A 16,813-nucleotide genomic window follows, 5' to 3' on the forward strand; every position below is an offset into this window, starting at 1 on the left:
TTCATTAGTATTTTTAGAAATGAATTTCAATGTATAATTAATATTATGTAGGTTTTTTTGATATAATATTAATAATTTATTAAAAATAATATAAATATTATGTAGGTTTAATTAATAATATACTACATTAAAACAACAATAGTACATAGCATTATAATAAACAATAATAGTGTCAAAATGTATAATTAAAGGGTTTATAACATTAAAACAACAATATTATCAAACCGTAATAATACAAAGTCTAATTCATAGTTAGTGCTACAACATATCAAACCAACAATATTGTTGAAGTCTATAATTAGTACTATAACATGTGCAGAAATAATTCAGGTGCAGTGTAATCCAAAGCTGAAAATGTCAGAAGAACATCCAACTGAAGATGCTTTACTGCGAACCAGTTCAGGTTCAATGTAATCCAATGATGGCTGAAGAGGATGACAGAATCTTCAGTATCATATTCCTGCACATACCATATGAAATCATAATATAATAGTGAAATGCATATCATTACTGCAAAATAGCAAAGCCATCCATCATGACCAATGACTTGATAAATTAACATAGGGAGCATACTAATATTTACAAAGAGAAAGGCTCACATAGCCAACAAGTCAAAATGGAACACATAAGAAAGCAAAGCCTAAAAGGTAGAAAGAAAATTACTTAAAATATAAGCTAATAATGGTGATAAAAAAAAGAGTCAAAATGGCATTCATAAATGAAAAAACAACAATAAATATGATATGTATGATCATATGTAAAATTTATGACATCATATTAAGACATTAAACAGAGGACATTCATATCACAGTGCTAAGGCTAACCTAAGAAAAGAAGTCACAACTATGTTCATGAGTTGAGCATTAGAAGTATAGATGTGCTAGACAAGTAAATTCAAGTTTTTCCTTATATATAAACAACCAAACATCCATGCACACATCTACCGGAAGAGCTAAAGAAAATGGGCTTTTCATTATTCTACCTTGTTTCATATTTTGATTTCAATAGGGTCAAGTACAATGATTTCAAGTTATATGAAAAATGTTCTCATTTTTCTTTTGAGTACAATGAGTAGCTTTTCTTCCAAAACTCCATACCCGCCATTACTACTTGAGCGAAACCCATAAAATATCAAACGTTTTACTTACAACATAATGGAAGGTTGGTACACTCGAGGCATGATCTTTTGAGATAGAAAAACCAAACCCACCAAGCTTCCAAGCTCCATGTGATGTAATCAAGACATTCTGCATAGTGCAAAGTAGTATTTAGACAAACATATACAAAGTGACTTTCCAAACGTGTCTTAAATTGGATCGAGCACAAAATTGATTCTAGAAAACTAAGACCAAAATAACAAGACTTAATCCTAAAGAACTCGGTTTGTTCTTGCACTGTCGATCCCAACCCTAGATAAAATCGGGTTGCAGTAGGCCTGTGACAACCAGTGTAAACCTCATCAGGTCTTTTAATATGGATCAAAATCCTTAGAGAACTATGTTACATAATATAGACATTTACAACATTAAAAAAATAGTACTACACAACTTGGTTCACTTAGTATGATTCAAGATTTGGATGAACCATTTAACATTCAATCATTGATACCAAGTATTAGAGTAATTCAAAATTTTTTAATCTCATTTAGGAGAAAGTAAGTAGAGCAGGTACCATCCCTTTAAGGTCCGTAGGAACCATGGTAGTATTCTCGACATTCCCAAGTGTATTATCCACCGACGCAAAAAAAGGCTCCGTAACAATTGCCATGGCATTCTTATTCTCGTCCAGAGCATGCACCACGTGGACCACACTTGGATGCCTCAGTCTGACCAGTTTCCCTACATCGGCCCGTTTCAGATCCAAGAATGAATCTTCAGCCACCTTGGTGTTGAGATACATAAGGTAGCTGAGGGTGTTGTTCACGTGATTTAGTAGTTCATGCATGGCATGCATGGGAGCTGGATTGTAGCTGATGAATGTAGCTTGCATACGTGTCAAGTCTGTTAGGAAACTGTTCTAGAAGTTGTTAGTTTGTTACAATTTGTTGTGAATTTGCTATAAGTAATTAGCTTAGGTGAAGTGTAATTCAAGTTTAATAAAAATACTTCTGATATTTTGTTTGTGTAATTCAAGCTTTTCCTACTGCAATGCTTAACATGGTATCATTTGCTGACTGTTCCTGAGGTTGCTTTTGTGTGTTGTGTTATTCTTGTGTCCATGGAGTTCTCTGTAGGGAAGACCTTCACCAACAACAAGGTTAACATCATACTCGATGAATCAAACTTTCTCCTTTGGAAGCATCAAGTTTTGTTGACCGTTCGTAGTCATCGACTGGAACGGTTGCTAACGGGAGCCACCTCTCCTCCTTCTGCAACGGTGGTGAACGACCATGGTGACTTGGTGTCGAATGATCTATATGAAGACTACGTTGCACAAGACAGTGCACTAGTGTCTTGGCTACTGTCCACGATTAGCTCTCATTTGCTGTCCCAATTTGTTGGAGCAGAGACGGCAGCGGCGGTCTGGAGCACAGTTCTACAGTTCTTTGCAAATCAGTCTACCACGATGATTATCAGTCTCCATTAAAAGCTTCAATCGCTTAAAAATGGGAATGATAGCATGCATACATACCTTACTCGCATCAAATAAGTTTTTGATAAGTTAGATTCATATGAGAGTGCAATTCTTCAAGCCGAGCATATTGCTAGCATATTAAAAGGCCTTCCTCGTGAATATCAACCATACATTGCATTCATAATCACCATGAAAGATGCGTTGTCCCTTGACAAGATCTGCTCGATGTTGATCGATGCAAAGATGCAACTGGTTGGGTTTTATTCCCAGGAAGAGTCTCTTCTGATGAGTGCTCATATAGTGTAATATGGATTGAAAACGGCCAGTCATGGCTTTCATGATCATGGTTCTTGATGATCAAATCTAATAATTCAGGTCAAGGTGGAGGACGTGGCCATGGTCGACCACGTGTTCAATGCCACTTGTGTGGAAAAAATGTCCACCTGGTTGTTGATTGTTGGTACAGGTTCGATCAGACCTTCACTGGTCGGTCAGCAGATCGTGTTGTGGCTCGTGGTATGTCAGGCTCTGCTAACTACTCCGGGCTTAAGACATTTTCTGCTGGTGAGGATGAGTGTGTGTGATATACCAAAACTCGTGCTGAGGCACAGGTTTGCTATTCCTCGTAGCCTTAGACTCATGTTACTGCCAGTACAAGGGATCACTGGGTGGTTGACTCCGGGGCTACACATCATGTAACCTCTGACTCAGCCAAGCTGCTTAGCCAAAAGGATCTTTCTGGACCAGGTAAAATTGTTGTTGGCAGTGGAGATTTCCTTTTTATTCAAACTATTGGTAAAACTACTTTATGTTCTTCTTCTCGATCATTGATGTTGAATGATTTGCTTCATGTTCCCAAGATAACTAAAAATCTTCTCTCGGTCTCGAAGCTTGCTAGGGACAATGGGGTATACTCTGAGTTTCATGCCTCCCATTGTTGTGTTCGTGGTGAAGGAACTGGTGAAGTGTTGTTTCAAGGACATGAGAAGGATGGTCTATATTTGTTTCAAGTAGATTACATAAATAATACGAATGCTTCCTTTGAAGCTAATAGTGTTGTTGTTTCACATAGTATGTATGATCTGTGGCATAGACGCCTTGGGCATCCTGCACATGAAACCCTTGGAAAAATATGCAAATTAATTGATGTAAATGTTGAGAAAATTGTTAATAAGACTTGTGTTGTTTGTCATATAAAAAAGAGCAATAAACTTCCATTTTCTGATTCATCCACTATGTATGAGTTGCCTTTCCATCTTGTGTTTACAGATTTATGGGGGTCATCACCTATTGTTTCTAATGGCTATGAGTATTATGTTAGTTTTGTGGATTCATGCACTAGACACACGTGGTTTTATCTTCTTAAGGATAAGTCACAAGCTGCTTATGCATTTAAGCTGTTTCAACACCTTGTGAAGACACAATTTGGACTGAAGATTTTGTCTTTTTAGAGTGATTGGGGAGGTGAATATCGTCGATTGTCTCGAATGCTTGCTGAAGCTGGCATCTCTCATTGTGTTACATGTCCACATACCTAAGAACAAATTGGTGCAGTGGAACGCAAACATCGGCATGTAGTTGAGTTGGCACTAGTTTTACTTGCACAAGCCTCCATGCCAACTAGTTATTAGTCATATGCAGTAGTTAAGGCTGTGCATTTGATTAATAGACTTCCCTCTAGGGTATTAGCTGGACGTTCCCCTTTGAGTGTATGTTCAATGAGAAGCCAGATTATGAATCGCTCAAAGTGTTTGGGTGTCGATGTTTTCCTCATCTCATACCATTCAATGCTCATAAACTAGACTTTCGATCTCAACAATGCACGTCTTTAGGTATTAGCTCTCAATACAAAGGTTTTATTTGTTTAACACCTGATAACTGTGTCATTGTATCTCGTCATGTGAAGTTCGATGAGTGGAACTTTCCATTTTCTAGTGATAAGCCTACCACACAGTCATCACTCGAGTTGCCTTTGAGTAGATCCCTTGATATAATAATGGATACAAATAAGCTTCATACTGGTGGTGTTCAAGTGCCAGATATTGCTCAACTGCCTGTAGATAATACTGACACTACACTGCACGGTCAATGTCAGATACTGAGTCTGCTGCTGAAGTTCCAAGTATTAGTCAAGCAGATCCTAAGGTTGCTGATCAAACTCAATCACTGCCTGGTGACAATACAGGAGCTGCAGTTATCACTGGTCATCCAATGCTGACTCAAAGTAAATGTGTTGTGTTTAAGCCAAAGGTGTATACTACGTTCTTTGATGATGTTGTACCAACCATGATTAAAGAGGCTCTTCAGTCTGCTAAATGGACTGAAGCAGTTCATGTTGAATATTCAGCCTTACTTGAGAATGACATGTAGGTGCTTGTTCCCTTGCCAGTTGATAGAAATATGGTGGGGTGTAAGTGGCTTTTTAAACTTAAACGAAATCCTGATAGATCTGTGCTTAGATATAAAGCTCGACTAGTTGCAAAAGGATTTACACAAGTCCCTGGTCTTAATTTTCAGAATATATTTAGCCCAGTTGTGAAATTATCAACAATGTATGTACTTTTGACCATGGTTGTTGCTCGAGGCTGGGTCTTGAGGCAGGTTGATATCAATAATGCTTTCTTAAATGGTGAATTACATGAAGACGTGTATATGCAGTAGCCACTAGGGTTTGAGCAGTGTGCTTTAGATGGTACTCCATTGGTGTGTAAGTTACAAAAGACCCTCTATGGTCTTCGCCAAGCCCCACGCAATTAGAATGACAAACCTAAAGCCAATATATTGGAGTTAAGGTTTGTTGAATCTAAAGTAGATGTGTCACTCTTTGTTAGGCTTCACGATGATTGATGTACGTATGTTTTAGTATATGTAGATGACATTATCATAACAGACACATCTGCTAAAGCTGTTAATCAGGTCATTCATAAGCTTAGTACTCATTTTCCCTTAAAGATCTAGGTAAGTTACCATCTTTTTTGGGGATCGAAGTTAAGAGATTTGGTACTGGTTTGGTGCTGAGTCAACGAGCTTGTATTTGTGAGTTATTGAAGAAAGCTAATATGAGTCAAGCAACGCCTGTTTGCACTCCGATAGTTGCTACTGCAAAAACTGCTGATAAAATTAGTGCACTACTGGCTAATGCTCGAGAATATTGCAACATTGTGGGAGCTCTCTTGTATGTCTGTCATACTCGACCGGATATAGCATTTGCAGTCAATAAAGTGGCTCAGTTCATGCAGTCTCCACGTGAAATACATTTGGTAGCAGTCAAACGTATCATGCATTATTTGGCAGGATCACTGAATTATGGGTTGGTGTTCTCAGATAGTGATGCTAGATTATGTCTCAAAGTTTTTTCTGATGCAGATTGGGCTGGTGATGCCAGTGATTGTAGTTCCATGTCTGGTTATTGTGTCTTTCTTGGAGGATGTTTGGTTTCGTGGAATTTCAAGAAGCAGAAGACAGTCTCTCAGTTGACAATAGAGGCTGAATATAGGAGCATTGCTGACTCAGCTGCTGAAGTCACTTGGCTTACTGCTTTGCTCCGTGATCTTGGGTTGTCATTGCGTGATGCACCTGTGATTTGATGTGACAACCCAAGTGATGTTGCTTTGAGTGTAAATCCCGTATGCCATGCTCAGTCCAAACATGTTGAATTGGATGTACATTTTATCCGATAAAATATTGCAGCTGGTCATCTTCGAGTCAGCTATGTCCCTGCTGGGTTTTAACTGGCTGATGGTCTAACCAAGGCACTGACCAGACCAGGATTTGTATAGTTTCGAGAAAAGCTACGTGTATTGGATTGTTAAAGAAGGGAAGAAGAAGAAGCAGGGAGAATGTTGAGATAATAAGGTAGCTGAGGGTGCTGTTCACATGATTTAGTAGTTCATGCATGGCATGCATGAGAGCTGGATTGTAGCTGATGGATGTAGCTTGCATACGTGTCAAGTCTGTTAGGAAACTGTTCTACAAGCTGTTAGTTTGTTAAAGTTTGTTGTGAATTTTCTATAAGTAATTAGCTTAGGTGAAGTGTAATTCAAGCTTAATGAAAATACTTATGATATTCTATTTGTGTATTTCAAGCTTTGCCTACTGCAATGCTTAATACTTGGAGAGGCCCGCACGAGATCGTGCCTTCAACAGAACCTTCTTAACCAGTAGCCAAACACATACCGTGGGATATTGGTGGGGACGCGTTCCGTCACGAGCCTTGACGGTGTACAACTTCCAGGCAAGACCTGGCCATGCGGAACCGATATGGTCAAGGAGTTCATAGTCCTGGAGAGCTTTGGGACCAGTTACCTCCTGCATGGTTATTTGAACGGTTTTCTCGATAACGATAGTCGTTTTGGCCATAGCTTGCGTAAGGGTTTTCATGTTGATCGACATTTTTGTGGGTTTTGTTTGTGTTTCGCATAAAAATCAAGAAATAAACAATTGATTTACGGATGAGGAAGGAAGCAACAAACAAAGAATTTTAAAATGAGAGATTTTTACAAATCTATCTCAAAGAAGAAGAACCGAGAAGATGAAAAGAGAGATTTACATGAGAAGATGATCGTTCTCTTGAGTCAGTTTCACCGGTGAGATGAAGACCACTGGATCGCGACTAATTTTGGGTGTGGAGAGAGGAAGGGGAAATGTGAAGGAGCGTCTCGAAAATGACTTAACCTTTTTCAAAGGATAAGTTGTTTTACAGAGTTTGGGGCTGATTTTTACATTGACAGTAAAAGAATTTACGTTGACTCCCCTCTTTTACTTGAACCAAACATAGGAAAACGGGAACGCTAAATTATTTTTTAAGTATTATATATATATTGATATTAAAAATTTTAGTTTAGAAGTAAATCCTCCCGTCCAGAATCATGATATATCTAAAATTCAATTGAGATTTATTTAGGAATTTACAGATTGTCCACCAAAAGTGACGATAGTAAAATTTAAATTTAGTCTTGCAAACTCAAAATCCTAAATTTTTACCACTTGTGTCAACACTCTCGTTGTCTTTTTAGTATTATATATTTATAAATGAGTAGCAACTACTAATCATGAAAATATATAAAAAAAAAGCTCTGAATAACAATGAATAATAGTAATATGCGGCTTTAATAATCAAATATACCGTTTCTTTTAATTAATTAATTAATTAATCTAATAAAATTTTAATTTATTTATAGATATAATGTTTTTAAAGATTAGTTATAAAATTGATATTTATTTTTATTACATAAAATAAAGACGTATCGTATCAGTTATACATTTTGGAAAGCACATTTAACAAAATATATTTTTGTCTTCTGTAACAATCTAATCAGTATATATTTTAGTTTACGTAAAAAGTATGTCCGACTAAAATTAACCGCATTTTCCCGCACAACTCGTCCCCTCCACCTTCCCCAGCCCTAGAACTCTCCTCGAACCACAATAAAATATGTATTCAAATTAATTATATTAAATATTTTGAACCTTTAAAAATCGAAATATTACTATAATATTCATAAACATTATTGCATCCTTATGTGTTTAAATTTTTTATTTTTCAAATATGAATTATAAATAATTATTTGTGTTGAATGAAATAAAATTAAAAATAATATTTTAAATGTAAACGAAATATAACAATGCAATATTGATAAAGAAAATAAAGGTATTCAACTTATATTGTTATAAAAATCATATCTCATATGACCTTTATGTAAATGAGTTTCCTAGTTTGCTGGTTGTCAATTACGTGTAAGATTTTTAGTATATATATTCTTGAATAGGATCATCATCATTATTTACTCCGTTATCAATAGTATCTCCAACATTACAAGAATCGTTATGCGTTGATCAGGTGAATTTATTCATCGAAGTATTCCAGTTGTATGATGATGGATGATCTAGAAGAATAACGATTAGAAAGGTGTCTAGTCAGCAATTCACCGCTAAAAAAACTTTAAAAATTCAAAACATTTTATAGATGAATATGACATATGAAACAAATACCAGGTCCAATATATAGTACCAGTGTAAAATATTGTTAAACTCGAAAGAGGTGGAATTATGATGAATGCTGCATCTACATGATTTGGATAAACATTTGTTGAAAGAATGTTGAAAGCTATCTTAGTTGAGGCTTGTGCTCACTTGTGATCGTACAACGTCATGCATGCTCGTGCAACGTCATGCATGCTCATGCAACTTTATGCACGTCCATGCGTAAGGAAGTTCTAGAAGATAGTCTAGAAGTTAGGTTGTTATAAGTTTGTTAGTCTAGAAGTTAGGTTATTATAAGTTTGTTAGTGTAGCAGGTTCTTAACAGTTTAACAACTAGTTGGTTAGGTAGTTTTCTTGAATTGCCAAAGCTTTGTAAGTAAGTTGTATAAATATAGTAGTGTATAGTGTACTGAAATATGGCTTTCTTGATACAATGAAGTAAAGAGTTCATTTCTTCCATTTCTTCTTGAACTTCTCTAAAATATTCAACATGGTATCATTCGCTTTCGGTCTTGGAGTCCTCTGCTAGCTGCGATGGTACTCTTTGGTGATTCGTCCTCCTCGCAAGCCCGAATGTTTACCAACAAACGTGTAAATGTGGTGCTTGATGAGATGAACTTCCTTTTATGGAAGCAACAAGTTCTACTTACAGTTCGCAGTCACCATCTTGAACGATTGCTGAATGGTTCCTTACCAGCTCCACCGGCGACGGTTGTTGATGAGCATGGTGAAACTGTTACTAATGAAGCCTATGAAGATTTTTTAGAACAAGATAGTTCTCTTGCGTTCTGGCTCCTATCCATGATCAATACTTCATTGTTGCCGCAGTTCGTTGGTGCTGAGTCAGCCGCTGCTATATGGAACACGGTTTTACAGTTCTTTGCAAACCGATCTACCACCACGGTTATGAATTTGCATTACAAACTTCAGTCTATGAAGAAAGGTGATGATTTCGTACGAGTTTACCTCATCTGTGTTAAATAAATCTATGATGCACTTGCTTCTTGTGGAAGTCTGGTGTCTCAAGTTGAACATATTGTGAGTATCCTTAAATGATTACCTTGGGAGTATCAGCCATTCATGGCAGTGATCACTACCACATGAGAAACTCTTTCTTTGGATGTTTACTCGATGCTTGTTGATGCTGAAACGTATATTGTTGGGTTTGACTCTCAGCCTGAGAACCTTCCAATGAGTGCTCATGTTGCTTTAGGAAGATCGATGACTGGCTCGACTGAGTCATTTTGTGGTGGTCGATCTGGTGGATGTGGTCAAGGTCGTGCTCGTCTTCAGTGTCAGTTGTGTGGTAAGAATGAGCATTATGTTGATCAGTGCTGGTATCGATTTGATCGAGATTTTCCTGGTGTCAATGCATCTTCTGGTTCATCACGGTCCAAGGATGAGTCTGGTGCTGCTAACTGTGCCACATTTGATTCATTGTGCTCTTGCTACAGTGCTAAAGCTAGTGTGTCCTCTTCTTGTCTACCTCAAGAAAATGTTACTTCATGTGAGCATTGGGTTGTTGATTCGGGGGCAACCCATCATGTAACCCCAGATGTCCCCAAGATAATGCATTCCACTGATTTTATCGGCCCAGGTAATCTTCTAGTAGGTAATGGTGTGTCACTAGCGGTGAACTCGATTGGTAAAATTGTTTTACATGCTTATTCTCAAGCTTTAATATTGAATGATCCCTTGCATGTGCCAAAAATAACAAAACATTTGCTCTCGGCGTCCAAGCTTGCTAGGGACAACAATGTCTTCCTTGAGTTTCATGCTGATGAGTGATTTGTTCGAGATAAAGTGACTGGTGCGGTGATTCTTTGAGGACAAAAACGTGAAGGGATTTACACAGTTGCTATAGAGTCTAAAGCCTTCTCGTGTAATAAATTTGAGGTCAATAATGTTGTTGGTTCAAGTGTATTTGATCTTTGGCATAGGAGATTAGGACATACTACTTTTCATACTTTGAAAGATGTATTAATTCGATCAATGTTAACATTCCAAATAGCATGAATACAACTTGTGTTGCTTGTTGCATGGGAAAGAATCACAAGTTGCCTTTTGATTCTTATACTAGTGTGTATGTCGTCCTTTTTCAACTTGTTTTTACTGATCTTTGGGGTACTAGACATATTCCTTCTTGTGGTTATTGATACTATGTGTCATTTGTGGATGCATGTACACGTCATACATGGGTGTACATGATAAAAGATGAAGCCTAGGCTCTTGATGCGTTTCGGTTATTTCAAACCATGGTTGCCACTTAATTCTCTTTTCCCATTAAGTTTGTTCAGAGTGATTGGGGAGGCGAATACAAGAGGTTGTCATGTGAGCTAACTCGTGCATGTATTTCTCATCGGATCACGTGTCCTCACACATCCGAGCAGAATAGAGTAGTTGAACGTAAACACCGACATTTGGTTGAGTTAGCTCTTCTGTTTCTAGCACATGCTGATTTTCCATTTCGATTCTGGTCGTATGCTGTGGCCACAACTGCAAATTTAATAAATCAACTGCCTACCAGAGTGTTAGGCAATAGCTCACTGATTGAGAAGTTATTTGGTTCATAACCAGATTACAAGGCACTACGTGTATTTGGTTGTCGTTGTTTTTCTCATTTGAGCCCTTTAAGCAGCATAAGTTGATGTTTCGATCTGCACCCTGTGTATTCTTGGGTTACAGCTCGCATCATCGAGGTTTTCATTGTCTTGGTCAGGATGGTCGTGTTTATATCTCGGGGCATGTTAAATTTGATGAGGATGTGTTTTCTTTTGCAGATAAGCAACAACCTGAGTGTGTGTCTAATAATAGTGCATGGTGGTCAGCTCCCTTGCAGGTTGTTCCTGAACGAGTGAGAACAAGGGTTGTGTCTGGTTCATCAACACACCCTAACACATAATCGTATACACATGAAGATGGTGTTGACTCTAGCATCCAAGTTGGTGCTAACTATAGCTTCCAAGGTGGTGCTGATTCAACTATGGATGATAATGTAGCTGAGTCTAGTGTTCCTGAGCCTCCACAGTTACCTACTGAAGTACCTAAAAACATAACCACTGCTGGAATGCAGTCTTCTATTGAGCATAATGTATCCTCTGTTAATCAACATCCTATGCTAACGAGAAGCAAATGTGGGATCTTTAAATCCGAAGTCTTTTTTAGTTCCTTTGATGAGTTTCTTCCTGCTTCTATTGATGAAGCCATGAAATCCAAGGAATGGGAAGAAGTTGTGCATGTTGAGCTTACTTCTCTTCAAAGTAATGGTACATGGTCCCTTGTCAAGTTACCTGAAGGACAGACCACTATTGGTTGCAAGTGGTTTAAAATAAAATGTAATTCTGATGGAACTGTTCAACGATACAAGACTCGATTGGTAGCTAAGGGATATTCTCAGGTACCTGGGCAAGATTTCAAGGAGTCTTTTAGTTCAGTTGTGCAGTTTTCTACATTGAATGTTATACTTGCTCTTGTTGTTTCTGGAGGATGACCATTAAGACAAGTTGATGTGAACAACACATTTCTTCATGGTGACTTGAATGAAGATGTGTTCATGCAACAACCACATGGGTTTGAGCATTATACTCCTGAAGGCATCAAGTTGGTGTGCAAACTGCAAAAGTCTCTCTATAGGTTGCGTCAAGCAGCACGAAATTTGCATGCTAAGCTAAAAAGTAGCCTCGTGTAATTCAGTTTTAAAGAATCCAGAGCTGATGTCTCTCTTTTTGTTTTGACAGAAGGGGGAGTGTCAACATATATTTTGGTGTATGTTGATGATATAATAGTTACTGGGCAATCAACGAATGAAATTGAGAAGGTGGTTATGATGTTAAAGAATCACTTCTCTTTAAAATATTTGGGTGAGCTACACTATTTATTATGCATTGAGGTCAAGCGGTGTGACCAGCTTTTAATCCTTAGTCAAAAGTAGTATATTTTAGAATTGCTTGAGAAGTCAAAGATGATCAAGGCTTCATTCACTTCTACTCCTATGGTATCTTTCTCGAAGTTGAACAAGGATGAAGGGAATTGCTTGTTGATGCTCGAGAATTTCGTAGCTTAGTGGGTGGGGGCTACTCTATGTGTGTCACACAAGGCCTGATATTGCCTTTAGTGTGAACAAGGTGGCTTAATATATGCATGCCCCAAGAGAGCAACATCTGCTTACCGCTAAACGTATTCTACGTTTTCTAGCTGGGAAGTTAAACTATGGTCTGGGGTTCATGCTACGAAAATTACATATATCAGCTTTCTCGGATGCTGATTGGGGTGGATGTGCTGATGATAACGATTAATGTCTAGTTATTAGGTATTTTTTGGATGAAGTTTGGTATCATGGAGTGCAAGAAAACAAAAGGTGGTGTCACGATCAACCATGGAAGCTGAATATAGAAGTCTCGTAGATCCAACAGCAGAAGTAGCATGGGTTGATGCTTTGCTCACTAATTTGAAGGTGCCACAGTATAAACAACCAACAATATGGTGTGACAACACTAGTTCAATCACATTGAGCCTCAATCTAGTGTACCACTCTCAGTCCAAGCATGTGGACTTTGACGTGCATTTTGTCCGGGGAAGAATTGTTGCGAATCAACTATGTGTGAGTTATGTTCTAGCAGCTCATCAAGTTGCGAATGGCTAAACCCTTGGCAAAAACAACTTTTGCTAGCTTTCGTGATAAACTAAATGTGTGTTTGTTTGTTGAAGATGGGAAGAAGCAGGGAGAATGTTGAAAGAATGCTGAAAGCTATCTTAGTTGAGGCATGTGCTCACGTGTGCTCGTGCAACGTCATGCATGCTTATGCAACGTCATGCATGCTTATGCAACTTTATGCATGTCCATGCTTAAGGAAGTTCTAGAAGATAGTCTAGAAGTTAGGTTGTTATAAGTTTATTAGTCTAGCAGGTTCTTAGCAGTCTAACAACTTTACAACTAGTTGGTTAGGTAGTTTTCTTGAATTGCTAAAGTTTTGTAAGTAAGCTGTATAAATACAATAGTGTATACTGTATTGAAATATGGTTTTCTTGATAGAATGAAGTAAAGAGTTCATTTCTTCCATTTCTCCTTGAACTTCTCTGCAATATTCAACAACATTGGTGGCATCGAAAATATCTATTGTGGTGGTCTAGGCGAAGCTAATAATAAAGTCACTAGGGTTCGCTCTTTCCCGATTAGTTGGGGACGTGATATTGCATCATTGAATATTTTTCACTATACATATGAATAGACCTGACTTGTTGCTAATTAGAGAGTAGATATAATTTTCCTTAATGTTTGAGCCATGACATGTGATCCATCAAAATCTTGTATTAAAATTTACAATAAATTATCAATCAGATATAAAACCATTCTAAGTGTTACGTCCTCTAGTCAATATTTGTCTTCCTTCCTCAATAATTTTATGCATACTATCTAAATTAATACTTGATCCGGGAATAGATTGTGTGAACCTAAATTTTTGTAGCACACAATTACTCAAATACTAAACTATTAAACAGATAAGAAACACAATCTCATGTCATATGTTCAATAAATCAGTCATATATCATAGCATACAAAACCCTTAATTCATTATTTACATAGGGTATCATACAAACTACAAACATTAAAATATTACGAATCACAAACTTGTAAATGATTTTTTAGGTAGTATGAGTAATATAAAATTTATAGTTATTAACACGTACATCTAATCTTACTTTCTACTTGATTAATACTCTGATCAAGCCCATATTTGAGCGTGGGCAAGAGGGCCACTTCCTAGGCCCCCTCTTGCCCAAGGTCCAAAATTATGAAATTCATATATAATTAAAAATAATAAATTATTTGTTTAGTCACCCATCTATTATTTTATTTTTGTTTTGGTTATTCAATTATTATTATTTTTAAATTATACTTAACGTTACATTTTAATTTTGTTGATTATCCATCATTAAAAAATCAAGAACGATATTGATATTATATTTTTAAATTATTTTTCAATTTTCATTAAAATTATATTTATTTATTATTATTATTATTATTATTATTATTATTATTATTATTATTATTATTATTATTACTATTTGCTATTAGGGGCACACCTTGACCAACTGTTCATGCCCCTCATTTTGTATGGGGCTCCTAATTTTTTTATAATATTATTTATTTTATAATTTAAACCTTTAATTTTTCTTTAATTTTAGTTTTTTATCCTTATAATTGATGTCTCTAATTTTTGTAATCCTATTTTTCTCTTTATAATGGAGGCCCTTAATTTTATTCAATCCCATTTTTTTTACATTTATAATTGATGATCCTAAGTTTTTCAATCCCACCTTGTACCTTTATAATTAAGCTCATGTTTTTTTTTTCAATCTCATTTTTTTACTTTTATAATTGAGGTCTCTAATTTTTTTAAACCCAATTTTTACTCATATAATTTAGGCCCCTAATGTTTTTCAATCTCACTTTTTACCTTTAAAATTGATGGCCCTTTTTTTAATATAACTGTTTACGTTTATAATTGGGGTCCCTAAGTTTTTCAATCATACTTTTTACTTTTATAGTTTAAGCCCCTAATTTAATCATTTTTATACGATTTATTAACATAATATTAAATTAATTATTCAAAGTATTAGAATATACTTTTATTTTATAAGGGTCTATCTTTTAGTTTCGCTCAGGGTCCCGAAAATGTCTAAGATAGCTATGTATTTATTAGAGAGTTTATTAAACATAGTAAAAAATAATTTACAAACAAATTTATTTATTTTTTCTTGCACTTACAATTTAATTTTTTAGATACTTATTATTGGAGGCCTAATTTTTATATTCGCTCTCGGCCACTAAAATCTAAAAAATGGGCCTGACTTTGATAGTTTTAAATTTTTTCGGAATACCTTGATGATTTAAGTCAAAGCTTTATCTATTGGGTGGAAAAAAGGTTCGATTAAAATCCATAATTATGGACACATATTTATAATGTATATTATTATCATAAAATATGACATAAATTAAGTGATAAATAGTGTTATAAAGTTATGAGGTGTTAGATGTATCATGGGAATAAAAGTGTAAATAATATTAAAGTTATATTTATAATTTGATTAGTGGCAGAATTATAAGTACAAACAATAATTGATTCTTAAATCAGCTACATAAAGGCGTTATTGCCCCAAGAAATAGATAACCTCATATTTTCTCTTATTTCGTTAGAGAGTTTATACTCACGAGAATTCTATTTTCATGGAAGATCACAATCAAAGAAAGATTCAAGGATTTCAACCTACTAATCCAGGTACGTTTCTACATCTAGTATTTTATTCTTGATGATTTGGCACATTTAGATCCTGATTATTTTCATATTTATATGTTATGGTTTTAACAAATGGTATCATTGTAACATCATATTGAATGTAACCCCCTAGACCTGACCTGGATGTTATGCCCAAATCTAGGCGGTTACATATCGCATTCAGAAATTCTTTTTTATATTTAAAACAATGTTAAAATCCATAATAATGATTCATACGATAAACATATATACATATATCAGAAAATCGTATAAAACATTTACAGAACAAAATACTGGTAATACAAATATATCAAGATAGTAGCAAAACACGTGTCACCAAAGTATAACAAAGGCATATAGAGATATACATTAGTACAAAAATAGGAGTAGTCGATCCTCTTGATGTCAAGTCTGCTAGCCTAGTCTACTATTATTTGAAAAGGTTAAAATTTACGGAATGAGCCAAAAAGCTCAGTGTGCTCCTTACGGTGTATAAAAACATACAGATAAAACACCTTAGTAAACATCAGTTCATTAAACATACTTTAAAACATGAACACTACCCCCGTCTGATCACCAGAATGTGTAGGTTCCCCAGAACAATACACCCACCTATACATCCAATAAGGGCTTGCCCTGTGCACAAAGCATAGGAGCCTGCGGTAAGGTCTTATTCTGTGCACAAAGTAGAGGAGCCTGCGAAAAGCAGTAAGATCTTACAAGTCATAGACTAGGTTTGAGATACTTACTCCAATAAAACCCCCAATGACATAAATAACATGTATACAGTCGAATGAAAACGGTAGTTTAATCCATTAAAACATGAAAATATTCCATTTTCAAAAATCAGATACGAAAATACGGTAGTTCAGAGATCATATCAGAAATATACAATAAATCAAATATCAGATAAACCGTGTTCAGAAAATCAAGTATTGTGTCTTAAAAATATTTAGTATTATCAGAAATCTAAAACACTT

At 35.9% G+C, this 16,813-nt stretch overlaps 1 long non-coding RNA gene across 1 annotated transcript; it reads right to left on the bottom strand.

Moving 5' to 3' along the window:
- Positions 1 to 1,168: 1,168 nt before the first annotated feature.
- LOC120193190 lies at positions 1,169 to 13,751 on the bottom strand. Its single transcript, XR_005522847.1, has 3 exons — positions 13,741 to 13,751; positions 9,523 to 9,527; positions 1,169 to 1,247 (listed from the first exon to the last, which is right to left on the bottom strand). It is a non-coding gene; the product is annotated as an uncharacterized LOC120193190 (long non-coding RNA).
- Between the last annotated feature and the right edge of the window lie 3,062 nt (positions 13,752 to 16,813).

Source organism: Hibiscus syriacus, unplaced genomic scaffold, assembly GCF_006381635.1.
Source record: "Hibiscus syriacus cultivar Baekdansim isolate YM2019G1 unplaced genomic scaffold, ASM638163v2 tig00116989_pilon, whole genome shotgun sequence".
NCBI lineage: Eukaryota > Viridiplantae > Streptophyta > Magnoliopsida > Malvales > Malvaceae > Hibiscus > Hibiscus syriacus.